Consider the following 14,624-nt stretch of genomic DNA (forward strand, 5'->3'; position numbering starts at 1 on the left):
ACACTCTCTCGGCCTTTTGGCTAAGATCAAGTGTAGTACTAAATTTTTTTAGGTCGGCCTTTTGGCTAACCTTTCTTGGTCTTTTGGCTAAGATCAAGTTCAATATTTCAGTATTTATTTATTAATTGATATAAATTCTATAAAACTCAAAATTACTTAATAAAATTAAAATTAATTCAAATTAACAAAATATAAAAAGATTTTAATTCAAATTACAAAGTTTCACATTGATTTTAAGTAAAAAAGATTACATGAAAGACTCTTATAAAACTACAGAGCTAAAGAAATAATAATCACACCTTCTCGCCTTTTGGCTAAGATCAAGTGTAGTACTAAATTTTTTTGGGTTGGCCTTTTGGCTAACCTTTCTTGGTCTTTTGACTAAGATCAGTGTAGTACTATTTTCTTGGCAAAGAGTTTCAGTATTTATTTATTAATTAATATAAATTCTATAAACCTCAAAATTACCTAATAAAATTCAAATTAATTTAAATGAACAAAATATAAAAAGAGTTTAATTCAAAATAAAGAGCTCTCATTAATTATTATATCCCACGATATATAGAATAGTATTTCAATATTTAAATTACCTAATAAAATTAAAATTAATTCAAATTAACAAAATATAAAAAAAGTTTAATTCAAATTACAAAGTCCCACATTGGTTTTAAGTAAAAAAGATTACATGAAAGCCTCTTATAAAACTATAGAGGTAAAGAAATAATAATCAAATAATAATCACACCTTCTCGGTGTGATACCCCTCGATTCTAGAGTCACGAGTGATCAAGTCCGAGCATAGATCCGAGAGATACCAAACAATTAATATGTAAAACGAACACGGAATACAAAACTGAATTTAAAAAGAAATAAATAATATAGCTGAAAAGAAATCTAATTACAAAATCCTTAAAGGTTATTATTGTAAAACCAAAACTCCAAAACTCCATAAGGTTAACAACTCGGGAATCCATCCAGTGGACCCCTTTTTAAAAACCCCAATAGAAACTAAAATAACATAAATAAAATCTAAGGCTAAACATAGAAAGAATTCCTACGTAGTCGGAGGAATGAATGTCTGTATCTGCACTGCACGTCCAAACTCTAACCTTAGAACTGACGAATACCTGAAAAATAAGAGAGTGAGTCAGGCCCACATGCAAGTCCTATTCTACTACAATCCATACAGTAATCCGATACGCAGATACATCCTAGGAAGACTCAACAATATCTAGAGTAGTCCATATGTAAATATATAATACATACTATAGGACTCTCGCTAGTCCAGTAGGTCTGTCTCAACCTGAGTAGAGATACAATGCAAATCGCACATAATGTGGTCATGTGTACCTAGACTTACTAGGGAACAACACCTATGTCCAGTTATCCATCCTAGGCGATACACGCGCCCTAACCATGGTCCTGAGACTCAAGCTCATACCATGGCACCATAACATAAATATATAAAGTCCGTGTCCTCCTAATACAGAATATCCTCCATCTGATATAGTGGCGTGATATCTGTATAACAATTCATCCCAGAAATCCAATTGTGGCATTCAGTTATTTACTGACCTGACACCAACAGAAGTCGGACTTAACTTTTATTGTTAATCCGAACCTCAATCAAGATTAGGTAGGCTTAGTGTTTGAACTAGTCCGTACCTAGTATGCCACCGTCCCATACCGGTGCACACCATCCTCCATTTACCATAGTTGACAAAACAATTAAATAGTTATCAACTACATTCCAAAATAAGCACAATTACAATCTAACATGCGTAAAACTGAATCATGCATCCAATAATAGATTTAGAAATCCTGTTCCAATCCTTTAAATTAACGAAGTACAACTACACATTTAACTCCTCCAACCAGTCCATAGATTTACACAGTTATGTATATTTCCACATCAAACACTCTGAATTAAGCATAAATATTTCAAGTAACCAACTATGCTCAATATAATGTTACAACACGATTAACAGTATTAAATCATGTAAACATAAATTGCTAAACAAATTTCAGTAAGCCATTTAAAGTAACTGTCCAACCTTCCACATGTAAGCTTCCTGTTTAACCCAATGTTGTTTCATGCTACAACATAATTATATTAACATGCTTCCTAGTATTTCTACATGCTTATAACAGTTATATAGACCATAAACTGAAATCTAAACAACTTAAAATTAATCCAAACTGCACAACTGAACCCCAAACCATCGAAAAATCACAAAACCGGAGGAAAATAGGTTTGGAGCCGCCTCCAGAACATTGGAGCTGGCTCCCCCCTAGGTGGAGCCGCCTCCACCTTATGTGGAGCCGGCTTTACCCCTTTTAGAGCCGGCTCTACAAACCCTAGAGCCGGCTCCACCCTTTTGGTGAGCCGGCTCTCATCTTTTGAGAGTCGTATCCCTTTACCTGTTCTTCTTCTTCGCCTCCGGTGAAGTCCAGAGTCACCGTACAGTTTTTAAAACTTATTCCAGGGTTCAATTGATGTCCAAGACTTAATTAAAAGCATGCATTCAATTCTAAATACACAAAGGTGAAGCAAGATTACAATCAGTGCAAACAGATTCTTAAACAAGACTAACTTCTTACACAAAACAGATTTATGCAACGATTTAAAAATTGATTCAAACATGCTTAGAAGATCAAAATTAACTTTAATTTAATTTGTTTTAATGCTTGATTAATCCCTAGGGTCTAAATAGGCATGCACAGAACACGAATTAAAGGGAAGGAATAGAATAGTAACTTGCCTTGAGTTTCAGTTTTGAAACTCTAAACCACTGTCTGTGAAACTTCTGTCCACGTTCGAGACTCTTGTTCTAAATCTCAAGTGCTCTTGGTTCAATCAAGAAGCACTCCGTCCAGTGTATCCTTGAACCTCTCCGTCAACCTTACCAGTTTTCCCTCTATGTATCTCTCTGTCTCACGGTATACGTATCAGTGAATAGGGTTTTTCTATGTAATCCTAAACCAATGTATAATACTGTATTTATAGGCTTTAGCACAACCCTAATTCTAATACAAAACCAACCCTAAGTTGGCTACATCTGTGTCAATAAAACCCTAATATAAATACATATGTGCCTCTATACAGTCACGTTAAAACAATTGAAATATAATTAACTTAATTCAATTAAAACAACAAAAATACATCAGTTAAAAAATTATCTAATATTTAATTCAATACAATTTATGTAAATATAAACAATTTCAAATAATGCAAATATAAGCAAACGGCCAGTTAAATAAATAAAACATATAACAACAATTAAATAAATAATCAAAATAAACAATTAAACAAAAATAAATTCAATGTAAACAATATAATAAATACCAGGACTATCCTTTTGAAATTAGGAGTATTACATTCTTCCCCTCTAACAAAAGGAATTCCGTCCTCGGAATTCGCTCTTACCTTCTTTCAATATTTCAGAAAACTGCGAGCGAATGACATCTTCCCGTTCCCAAGTAGACTCAGCCCCATTGTGATGACTCCACTGTACATGAACTAAAGGGATAACCTTGTTACGAATGATCTGATCCCGACGGTCGACAATACAACATGGTGGCTCCAAATAAGTCGCATCCGGCTGCAACTCAATCTCCCCAACATTGATATGCTGATACCGATCCTCATCTGGCAAAAATTTCTGCAACATGGAAACATAGAACATATTGTGAACGCGATCCAAGTTATCCGGAAGTGCCAACCGATAAGCCACAGCTCCAACGCGATCCGTAATCATGAATGGACAGACAAACCACGGTGACAACTTTCCTTTCTTCCCAAAGCGCATGACACCTTTCATAGGCGATACTTTGAGTAGAACCTGATATCCAACCTTAAACTCCAAAGCACCAGTGCGACGATCAGCATAGCTCTTCTGCCTACTTTGGGCAGTACGCATGCGATCTCGAATAAGAGCTATCTTCTCGGAAGTATTCTTAATGAACTCAGGACCCAAGAATCTGCTCTTACCAACCTCCATCCAACAAACAGGCGATTGACACGGTCGGCCATATAACGCCTCAAATAGTGCCATCCCAATAGTCTTCTGGAAACTATTGTTATAAGCAAACTCCACAAGTGGCAAATAATCCTCCCAATGGCCCTTGAAATCAAGAACACACGACCGAAGCATATCCTCCATAATCTGATTCACCCGCTCAGTCTATCCATGTAATACCCCTAAGTTTCAAAATGATAGTCTCGGTATTAATTAATTATTTTCTTTAATACTTTAATTGTTTTCTTTTAATTAATTATTTTCGTTAATGCTTTAATTGGTTTAATTGTAATTAGTTGTTTGGGTTGATCGGTTTATTGACTTAAAATATTTAATTGTTTTACTTGATTTAATTTTATTTGCTTAATTGTGTTATTTAATTATTTGTTAAATGTTTTATTTAGTTTTTGGTTAATTGGTAATTAAAGTAAGTTAAAGTTAATTGTTTTTCTAAATTCACGTTACGATAGGGTTGATTCGTTACAGTAGGATTGGTGGTAAGTAGCCGACATGTTTTTTTCACTTAGATGGTGTTATGGGCCGATTAGGTTTCACGATTAGGGCTTCAATTAGCTTTAGGTTTTGTGTAACCTTATAAATAGATGTAATAAGGTTGTACCTAGGGTTTTAAAAACAAAACAAAAACCCAAGACACGTCTGTGGAAATAGAGAGGAGAAACAAAGGAAGTTTGCAGTAGGAATCGCCGGAGACGACGTGGAGATTTTTAACAAAAGTCTCAAAGGCAAGTTCTGTCTTAACTCTCTCCCTTAGGCTTCGTGTTCTTTGCATGCTTATATAGCTCCAGGATGAATTACATGTTTTAACGAAGAAATAAATGATAACTGTTTCCATGATTTTAAACTGTTGGTCGTAAGTATTATGGGATAAACTGTTTAAAACTTGAAACTTTCCTGCATTGTTTTCTATTTAAATCCATGTCAGTAAATATAATAAGGACTTAAACTAGGGTTGGAACCTAATGGGATCTAGTTACAGTTCCTAGGAACCTAAACAGAGAAGGGCCGGAGGAGTAGACGATGCCGGAAAAGAGAACACGGAGAAGAGGAAGGAGAGAGCCGGCTCCTTTTTGGATTGGAGCCGGCTCCTTTGGACTTGGAGGCGGCTCCAAGTGTTTTTGGAGCCTGCTCCATATTTTGTTTTCCAGTTTTTACGTTTTGTTATTTTTCTGTTGGTTTGCAGTGAGACAGATTCTTGTGTATAGAATTTCTAAGTTTTCTAATAGAAACTAAATACTGTAATGGGTGGTTTAACAGTGGTCTGGAGTGGGGTTAAAGTTCCCAGGGATTGAATAATACAGATTTAAACACCTAGTTTAACCATCAAAATTGTATAGAATTTTTTGTGTGCCTTGTAGACTTGTTTGGTTTTGGATAGTGTAGTTCGCAATTGTTTTAGGAGTTTCTATGAAGGGTTCACTGCAAATTTCATATTCAAAGAATAGAAATAGATGCTAGGAATCTATGTCATCTTAAGCTTAAGTGGTAGTTAAATTCCTAGAATGCAGTGCATTAATCTGTTGAGCAGAAATTTATACGTATGAGAATTTACTGATATTTCTGTTGCATGTCATGGAATTGAACGAGACAAAATCTATTTAGGCTCTGTTAATTAATAATACTGGGAAGTAAATTTTGTATTTACAAACACAGCTTCTCGGGGTTAAGTATTAGTTCCTGTGATGTGTTCTACGAGATGGTTTTTATGTGACGGTATTATATAAGCATGTAAATATTATATTATATTTATTATGTTTTCATGCTTATCATGGAATGGTTGAAATTGATATTTATTTTGTCAATGCTCCATCAACTGCTGGATTGATTTAAGCATATTTGATAATGTATTTTAAAATGCTTAGTATGAGATTGTTGATATTGTTATTGTAAATACTTTGTTAACTTTTGGATGGATGAGATTGTATGCACCGGTATGGGACGGTGTCATACTAGGTTTGGATTAGCACAAATTGCTAAGTACTACCTATTTTGGGAATAAGGGCACGGGTTATTAAATACAATCCTCCTTATATATATAAGTCGGTACGGTTGGATACGCCGAATGACTTACTAGATTCCTTGTGGATGGTTAGGAACGGAGTTTAGATATATTCTTATGATACCGTGTCATGAGCGTGAGTCTCAGTGTCGACGGTTAGGGTGCGTATATGCAATTGGATGTGTAGCTGACTGTGAGGGTTGAGGTATACCCTGTTTAGGTTTAGGTACTCATGCCCACTCAGGTGCGTATTGTGTGATGCCTTCTATCCAGGTTGAGACCCTCTTCATTGTCTAGCGAGAGTCCAGTAGTGTGGATATATTTATGTATGGAGTATTAGTTATTGTTGAACTATTTAGTATGTACATGCATATCGAGTCTCTGCTTGGATTGTAGTAGGATAGAACTTGTTCGTAGGCCTGACCCACTTCTATTTTTCAGGTGTACGTCAGTTCCAGGCCTGAGCTTGTTTGTGCTAAGCAGAGACGATCTTCCACTCTACCAACAATGTAGGACTTCTTTCCAGATAATAGATTTGGATTTTATCTTTAGCTTTACTTTCATTTCAGTTTGGGATTTTATTAAGGGTCCACTGGAGATGGATTCCCGAGTTGTTTAAATTATGGAGTTTTGGATTATCAGATTAAGTATTTAATTATTAAAGGATTTTATATTTTAGTTTCTTCCAGCTTTTAAAACTTAATTCTTATTTCTTTTGTAATCTGTGTTCGTTATAACGTATTAATTGTTTAATATCACTCGGGTTTGGGGCTGGGCCTGATCAACCCGTGTCTCAGATCTGAGGGGTATCACAGTTGGTATCAGAGCACTCCAGGTTCAAGTGTCTCTAGGATGTTTCGTATTAAGTCTTCCGCGTAGCGTTTTCTCTTGATTAGAGCTTAAGTGAGGATTCATTGTATTCTTTACGGTTCGTATAGAAATGGTACTGATGTCTGTCTTTTCGTGTTAACAGATGGTTAACGCTAGAAACGGACAGAACATGCAAGGAACTAGGAAGGAAAGAAGAGCGGTACGTAGGCAACAATATCTTCTACGACGTCAGCAAATGGAGGAAGAACAGCGAATGCCTGGGTTTCAGGATAACATGGGTCAGTTTCAGGAGGAACAGGAGGAAGTTCAACAGGCTCAGGATCGGGCCAGGGATCCAGAGATTCCTCCACACCTCAATGACCTTGTTGCTCGGGCTATAGAAGTGGGGTAACAGTGATAAGCGCCGAATATTGCATATTCAAGCGCCCTTAATTGCATTAGTTAAGTCCATTGTTCGTTTAATTATGTAGATTACTTTCATTTGTATGTTTTTGTGCATTTTCAGGTTCAATTGCAATAAAGGAGCAAGAAGGGTGTTTTGTAGAGTTTTTGAATATCAAGGTGCCAATTCTGAAATTCTGGCAGCAGTGAAGCCCAAACTTGTTCGATATTTTGACCTACCAAACTCGAGAACTGGACTTCCCTCTTAACATGAAAGATTTATAGCTCTGAATCAGCTTTCCAAATCTTCAAGCAGTTCGTCATTCGGAGTTTGGAGTAGAAAGTTATGATCTTCTTATTAGAGGTGCTCAGAACTGCCTGGCAGCAATGAGTTTCTGCCTTGCTCTTCAATTTCTACCAACTAGACTTGAGAATTGGATCTTTACCAAAACATAAAGTTTTTAGATCTCTGAATTAGCTTTCTAAATCTTTAAACGGTTCATCATTTGGAGTTCGGAGCAGAAAGTTATGGTCATTTTACCAAAGCATCTCAAAGTTGAGTAAGTTGACTTCGAGCGCTCGAAGTGCTTAGTTTGAGCGCTCGAACTATGGGCAGAATGCTCTCCGGGAACCATCACTTCAGCCCACTTGCACCTTGTTTCCCTCATTTCTGATTTCTATCTTTATGGGTTGGTTGGAGATGTTTTTGGAGGGGAGAGAGAGCCTTGTTTGGAGGTAGATAAGGGGAGGAAAGCCACACAATCTCATATCTCACTTTTGGATCAGATTTTTGGAGAGAGAAAGAGGAGCAAGAAGAGAGTTCTTGGAGAAAAACCAAGGGAGCTCGAAAATGAAGGAAAAGGGCAAGCTTCTTCCTTCATCTAGGGCCACCATGGGTAACTAAACCCTCTTCTAGGGAGGTGATGAAACTCCTCCTTGTAAGCATGTCTAGTTTTTAATTTATTTTGGGGAATGAAATGTGTATTTGACTAGTTCCATAATCTAGAGCATGTTACATAATGTAATGGATGTTTTAATGTTCTAAAGATCATGTTGCATTAAATACTCTTGTCTTAGATGATTTAATCTCATGGTTGTATGGCTTGTAGTTTCATAGTGTCAATGGAGCTAAGACTGTGGAATGGTTTTAATGGCATGATTTTGAGTAGCTTGTTAATTCATTGCTTAAGAATTTCTTTTGATGGATTAACCTTGTGACTTGTTATCATGTGCTCTCATCAATTGATTACTTGTTTGACAATCTCTAGTTTAGTGAGCATGTTGAGGATTGCACCATAGTTTAGGTAATTTAAGCATGTGGAGCTTTGATAGGTCGTTCTTACATTTTAATTAATTGAATTTCTTGAAGATGTTATAGTAGTCATGAATTGCTATTCATCAAGGTCAGTTTTACATTAATTTCCCAAATCAATCATATAATTAGCTTGTGTAGAGGTTTGGAGTGGATTCACTTCCCTAGACTTCCTTCTCTAAATCTTCTCTTTTAATCCCCTTCAATTTATTGTTTTATGCATTCTGAATTTGTAGTTTAGTGACAAACAAAACAAACCCTCTATGAACACCCCTTATCACTCTAAAATGACTCTCGACACTTAGGTTGCCATAGATTAGCGCAGTCCCAGTGGTTCGACTTACCCGTCCAATAGCTCTATTTTACAATGATTCGTGCTATTGCGAAGGTTGATGTTTAATTGACCAACCGATCAATTTTTAGCGCCGTTGCTGGGGATTGCAAACGGTTTAGCAACCAAAGTTTAGGGTTAAATTTAGTTTGATTGTGCATATTGTGTTTTGTGCATATTTTTCGTGTGGTTTAACCATTTTCATGTTGTAAGATTCTAGGGACTCGACTCTCGCCGTGGGAACGCTAGCAAAGTGTAAGTCTAGAGGACCCTAGGTAAGCTTCTTGACCTTTTAGTTTCGCATTGTTATATATTGTGCATGTGTTAAGCTTAGAAGTAGTTAATTTATTTGCAAGCCCTTGTTGAGGCTATATTATTGTTTTAATTTCGTGTTCAAGCATCGGTCCTTGTCGTGGCCATTTATTTTCTGTCTTGATAATTGAGGAGAAAGGGAACATCGTATGTGGAGTTGTGGATAATGAATTGCTTTGTTGATTATATGCTTTGCTGTTGATGTTCGGTCGTAGGTCACTCTCTCTACCCATAATCGATTCGCCCATTGATATCAATTCTCTTGAAAGAACTCTTAGAAGAAACCTTAGGGAATCTATTCTTACAAGGGATCTTGAAACTGAATTTAATACAATGGGAGATAATATAGGAAATCCGGGGAATGAAAGGGCTGAAATTCCTAATATCGAGCCAATGACTCTTAGAGATCATTTCATCCCTACCACCTATGCTTCTCCTTCTTGCATAGTAATGCCAAACATCGATGCAGCTCAATATGAGATCAAATCAAGCACCATCCAAATGCTTCCATCATTTCATGGCTTTGATAATGAAGATCCATATAAGCATCTTGATGAGTTCCTTGAAATCTGTTCGACCATCCGGTTGAGAGGTTTTCCGGACAATGCACTCCATCTCCATCTTTTCCTATTCTCCCTAAAGGATAGGGCAAAATATTGGTTGAACTCCGTCGCTCCCAATTCAATTACTTTTTGGGCTCAATTGCAACAAGAATTCCTTAAGAAGTATTATCCAGTGAGTAAAACCAACCAAATGAGGCGTTCCATTCTAAGCTTTTCCCAAATTGATGGAGAATAACTCCATGAGACTTGGGAAAGGCTACAAGATCTTCTTCGGAAATGTCCTCATCATTTGATCCCAAAATGGCAATTAGTGCAAGCTTTCTATGCCGGCTTGACCGAAACCCATAGATTCATGGTTGATTCTTTTTGTGGTGGGATGTTCATGTCCAAGAATACGGATGAGGCTTGGACCCTACTTGAGAATTTAAGCGAAAATTCACTTCAACATAATTCTCGTAGGGCTCCGACCTCAACCATTGTAAAGAACACCAACCCTTGGCAACCAAAATCAATAAGGGAGGAATCATCTCAAGTGGATGCCATAGCTCATAAATTCTACTAATTGATGGCACCACATCTTCCTCCTTCATTGTCTCAAAATTCGGCAAGTTCGGTTTGTGTTTCATGTACTAGTCCATTCCATCTCTCGGAAGATTGCCCCACACCGGAGTAATTTCCCAATCCCAACCAAGAGCAAGCTAATGCCATGTTCTCAAGGCCCGGGCATAACCCGTATTCCAATACATATAATCCGGGTTGGAGGGACCATCCGAATTTTTCATGGAGGCAACAAGCCCCACAAAATTCCCAATTTCAAAATCAAGGGCCTCAAAATCAGCCCTCTTCTCAATATCAAGGTAGGCCTTTCCAAGCCTCTTCAAGCTACCGTCCTCCTTACAATCCAAATGTTTCCAATCAACCTCCTGTGTGTCCAACTAACGAGATAGTAGCTGCAAACAAGCAAATGATGGAATCATTGAACAAGCAAATCATGGATTCCAATAAGTAACTCTTGACATCTTTGCAGCCTACTCCCCAAATGGTTCACTCCCATACTCAATCCATAGCTAAGCTCGAAAATCAAGTGGGCCAAATAGCTAATTCGGTGAACCAATTGCTCCAAAAGGACAAGGGTAAGCTTCACGCTCAACCATTTGAAAATCCTAGAGGGATTCATGCAATTGGCGAAACCCCTTCTCCGAGTGGGCCGAGTCTTGAGCATGTTCAAGCTATCACTACCCTTCGGAGTGGTAAAGTGGTCGACAACAAGGTCGATGGAGACAAAAGTGAAGAAGTATCTCCTTTGAAAAATCCAAATCCAAGCTCTTCTAATCCAAATCCAAGCTCTTCCAATCCAAATTCTTGTCCAAATACCATTCATGAAAATCCCACACATGTCACCCCAAATGTGGAAACTACTTATGAGCCAAAAGCTCCGTTTCCTCAACGTCTTCAAGAGTTGACACATTTTGGGAACAAGAATTGTAAAATTCAAGACATGTGGGAAGTTTTCAAGCAAGTGAAGATTAACTTGCCCCTCTTGGATGCTATCAAGCAAATCCCTCCCTATGCAAAATTTCTCAAAGATTTGTGCACTCAAAAGCGCACTTCTAAAAATCATTTGCCGAAAAAGGTGAGGTTGACCGAAAATGTTAGTGCTATCATTCAGCACAGCACTCCTCCGATGTATAAGGATCCGGGTGCCCCCACAATCTCTTGCGTCATTGGTGACAGAAAAATCGAGAGGGCCCTCCTTGACTTAGGAGCTAGTGTGAATTTAATTCCATATTCAGTCTACCTACAACTTGGTTTGGGAGATCTTAAGCCGACTTCCGTGGTTTTGCAACTTACCGATAGATCGGTCAAGCATCCACGAGGTATTCTCGAGGACGTTATCATTAAAGTGGACAAATTCTACTTCCCGGTAGATTTTGTGGTTCTTGATACGGAACCGGTCTATGACCCAAAAAAGCACATTCCCGTGATCCTTGGTAGGCCATTTTTAGCCACGGCTAATGCATCAATTAACTGCCGAACCGGGGTGATGGACATTGCTTTTGGAAATATGCAAGTCAAACTCCACATCTTTCATGCAACTCAACATCCCTCCAATGAGGATGATTGTTTTCTTGTGGATGTCATTGATGAAGTGGTCGAAGAATCTCTCCCCTTCATTCTAAGCAAAGATCCTCTTGAAACTTGCTTGTCCTATTTTGACTTCTCAAACTTTGATGTTGATCAAGCCGTTCAAGAAGTCAATTCCTTGCTTGATATTAATGCTATCATGGATGTACCTCCTTGAAAAATTCCAAAAGAACCACTTCCCCAACTTTCCACTACTCCTCCGGTCCCATCATTGCTATCTCCCCCACAACTTGAGCTTAAGCCGCTTCCGGCCCATCTCAAGTATGTGTTCCTTGGTCCAAAGTAAACCCTTCCAGTCATCATTGCCTCGGACCTTCAAAAAGACCAAGAGACCAACCTTTTAGCGGTGCTCCAAGAGCATAAAAAAGCTATTGGTTGGACAGTGGCAGATTTGAAAGGAATTGACCCCTCCATTTGTATGCACCGCATTCATATGGAGGATGACGCAAAGCCTACTAGAGAGGTCCAGCGCCGGTTAAATCCAAATATGAAGGAAGTGGTCATGAAAGAGGTGATCAAATTGCTAGATGCGGGAATCATCTACCCTATCTCTGATAGCAAGTGGGTGAGCCCCACACAAGTTGTTCCCAAGAAATCCAGTCTCACCGTTGTTGAAAATTCGGCGGGTGAGCTCGTGCCACAACGAACTACCACCGGGTGGCGTGTGTGCATTGACCACCGGAAACTCAATTCGTCAACTAGGAAGGATCATTTCCCACTCCCATTTATTGATCAAATCCTAGAAAGGCTAGCCGGCCAAAGTTACTATTGTTTTCTCGATGGTTATTCCGGCTATAACCAAGTGGCAATCGCTCCTCAAGATCAAGAGAAAACAACATTCACATGTCCCTTTGGAACTTTTGCATATCGACGCATGCCTTCTGGGCTATGCAATGCTCCTGCAACATTTCAAAGATGTATGATGTCCATATTTTCCGATATGGTTGAAAAATTCTTGGAAGTTTTCATGGACGATTTTTCCGTCTTCGGCTCCTCCTTTGATTCTTGTCTCAACAACCTATCTCTTATACTCCAAAGATGTAAGGAGACAAATCTAATTCTAAGCTGGGAGAAGAGCCATTTCATGGTCCAAGAAGGCATTGTTCTAGGTCATGTCATCTCTAAACGGGGAATCGAGGTAGACAAGGCAAAAGTTAAGTTAATTTCTAACCTTCCTCCTCCGAATTCCGTCTGTCAAATCCGTTCTTTTCTTGGCCATGCCGGATTCTATCGTCGCTTCATTAAAGATTTTAGCAAAATCTCACGGCCCTTGTGTAATCTTTTAGCCAAGGATGTTCCGTTCAATTTTGATGTCGCTTGCATGGAAGCTTTCATTAAACTTCGCACTCTTCTCTCATCCGCCCTAATCATGAAACCGCCTAATTGGTCTCTTCCCTTTGAGATCATGTGTGATGCATCCGACTATGCATTATGGGCGGTTTTGGGCCAACGTGTGGATAAACTTCCGCATGTCATTTATTATGCCAGCAAGACTCTATGCGATGCCCAATTAAACTACACCACCACTGAAAAATAATTGCTAGCTGTGGTGTACGCCTTGGATAAATTTCGCTCTTATCTTCTTGGTTCCAAGGTCATCGTCTTTTCGGATCATGCCGCTCTTAGGCATTTGTTAGCGAAAAAAGAGGCAAAACCCCGTTTAATTCGATGGATCCTCTTACTTCAAGAGTTTGACATTGACATCTGGGACAAAAAAGGGACCGACAATGTTGTCGCCGATCATCTCTCTCGCTTACTTATTGAAAAATCTTCCGAATTCGCAGCCATCCATGATTCCTTTCCGGATAAGCAACTTTTTCAAGTTTCACATTTCAATCTTCCATGGTTTGCGGATATTGTCAACTATCTTGCGGTTGGCAAAATTCTAACTCATTGGTCCAAACAAGAGAGGACCGGTTTTTCTCCCAAGTCAAGCATTTCATTTGGGAAAATCCGAAACTATTCAAGTATTACCCGGACCAAATCATCCGGCGATGCATTCCTGAAACTGAGACCACAAGCATTCTAAATTTTTGCCATGCTCTTGCTTGTGGAGGCCATTTCAGTGCCAAAAAGACCGCTAACAAAGTTCTTCAAAGCGGATTCGTTTGGCCTACCTTGTTTCGGGATGCATACAATTTTTGCAAATCGTGTGAACGATGTCAAAAACTTGGATCTATGTCCCGAAGAGACATGATGCCCCTCACCAACATTTTAATTGTTGAAATTTTTGATGTGTGGGGGATTGACTTCATGGGACCATTTCCATCTTCTTATGGCTATGAGTACATCCTTGTAGTGGTGGATTATGTGTCTAAATGGGTTGAAGCCGAAGCTACCAAAATCGATGATCATAAAGTCGTGATCCAATTCATTCAGTCCCATATCTTTAGTCGTTTTGGTACACCCCGAGCAATCATTAGTGATGGCGGATCTCATTTCTGAAATCGTTATCTCAAATCCGTCCTTACCAAGTATTCCGTCATTCATAAGGTTGCTACACCTTACCACCCTCAAACGAGTGGTCAAGTAAAGATTTCTAACCGGGAGATTAAGCACATTTTGGAAAAAACGGTTAGACCGGACTGCAAAGATTGGTCATTAAGGCTAAACGATGCGCTTTGGGCTTACCGGACAGCTTATAAGACACCCATTGGCATGTCACCATATCGACTTGTCTTTGGCAAAGCATGTCATCTCCCGGTAGAATTAGA

General features: G+C 38.6%; 1 pseudogene; it reads left to right on the plus strand.

The window, feature by feature from the left end:
* Window positions 1–136, plus strand: LOC132301817 (U2 spliceosomal RNA; annotated as a pseudogene).
* Window positions 137–14,624: the final 14,488 nt, after the last annotated feature.

Source organism: Cornus florida, unplaced genomic scaffold, assembly GCF_030987335.1.
Source record: "Cornus florida cultivar Cherokee Brave unplaced genomic scaffold, ASM3098733v1 CherokeeBrave_3.0.0_Hap2_Chr03, whole genome shotgun sequence".
Lineage (NCBI taxonomy): Eukaryota > Viridiplantae > Streptophyta > Magnoliopsida > Cornales > Cornaceae > Cornus > Cornus florida.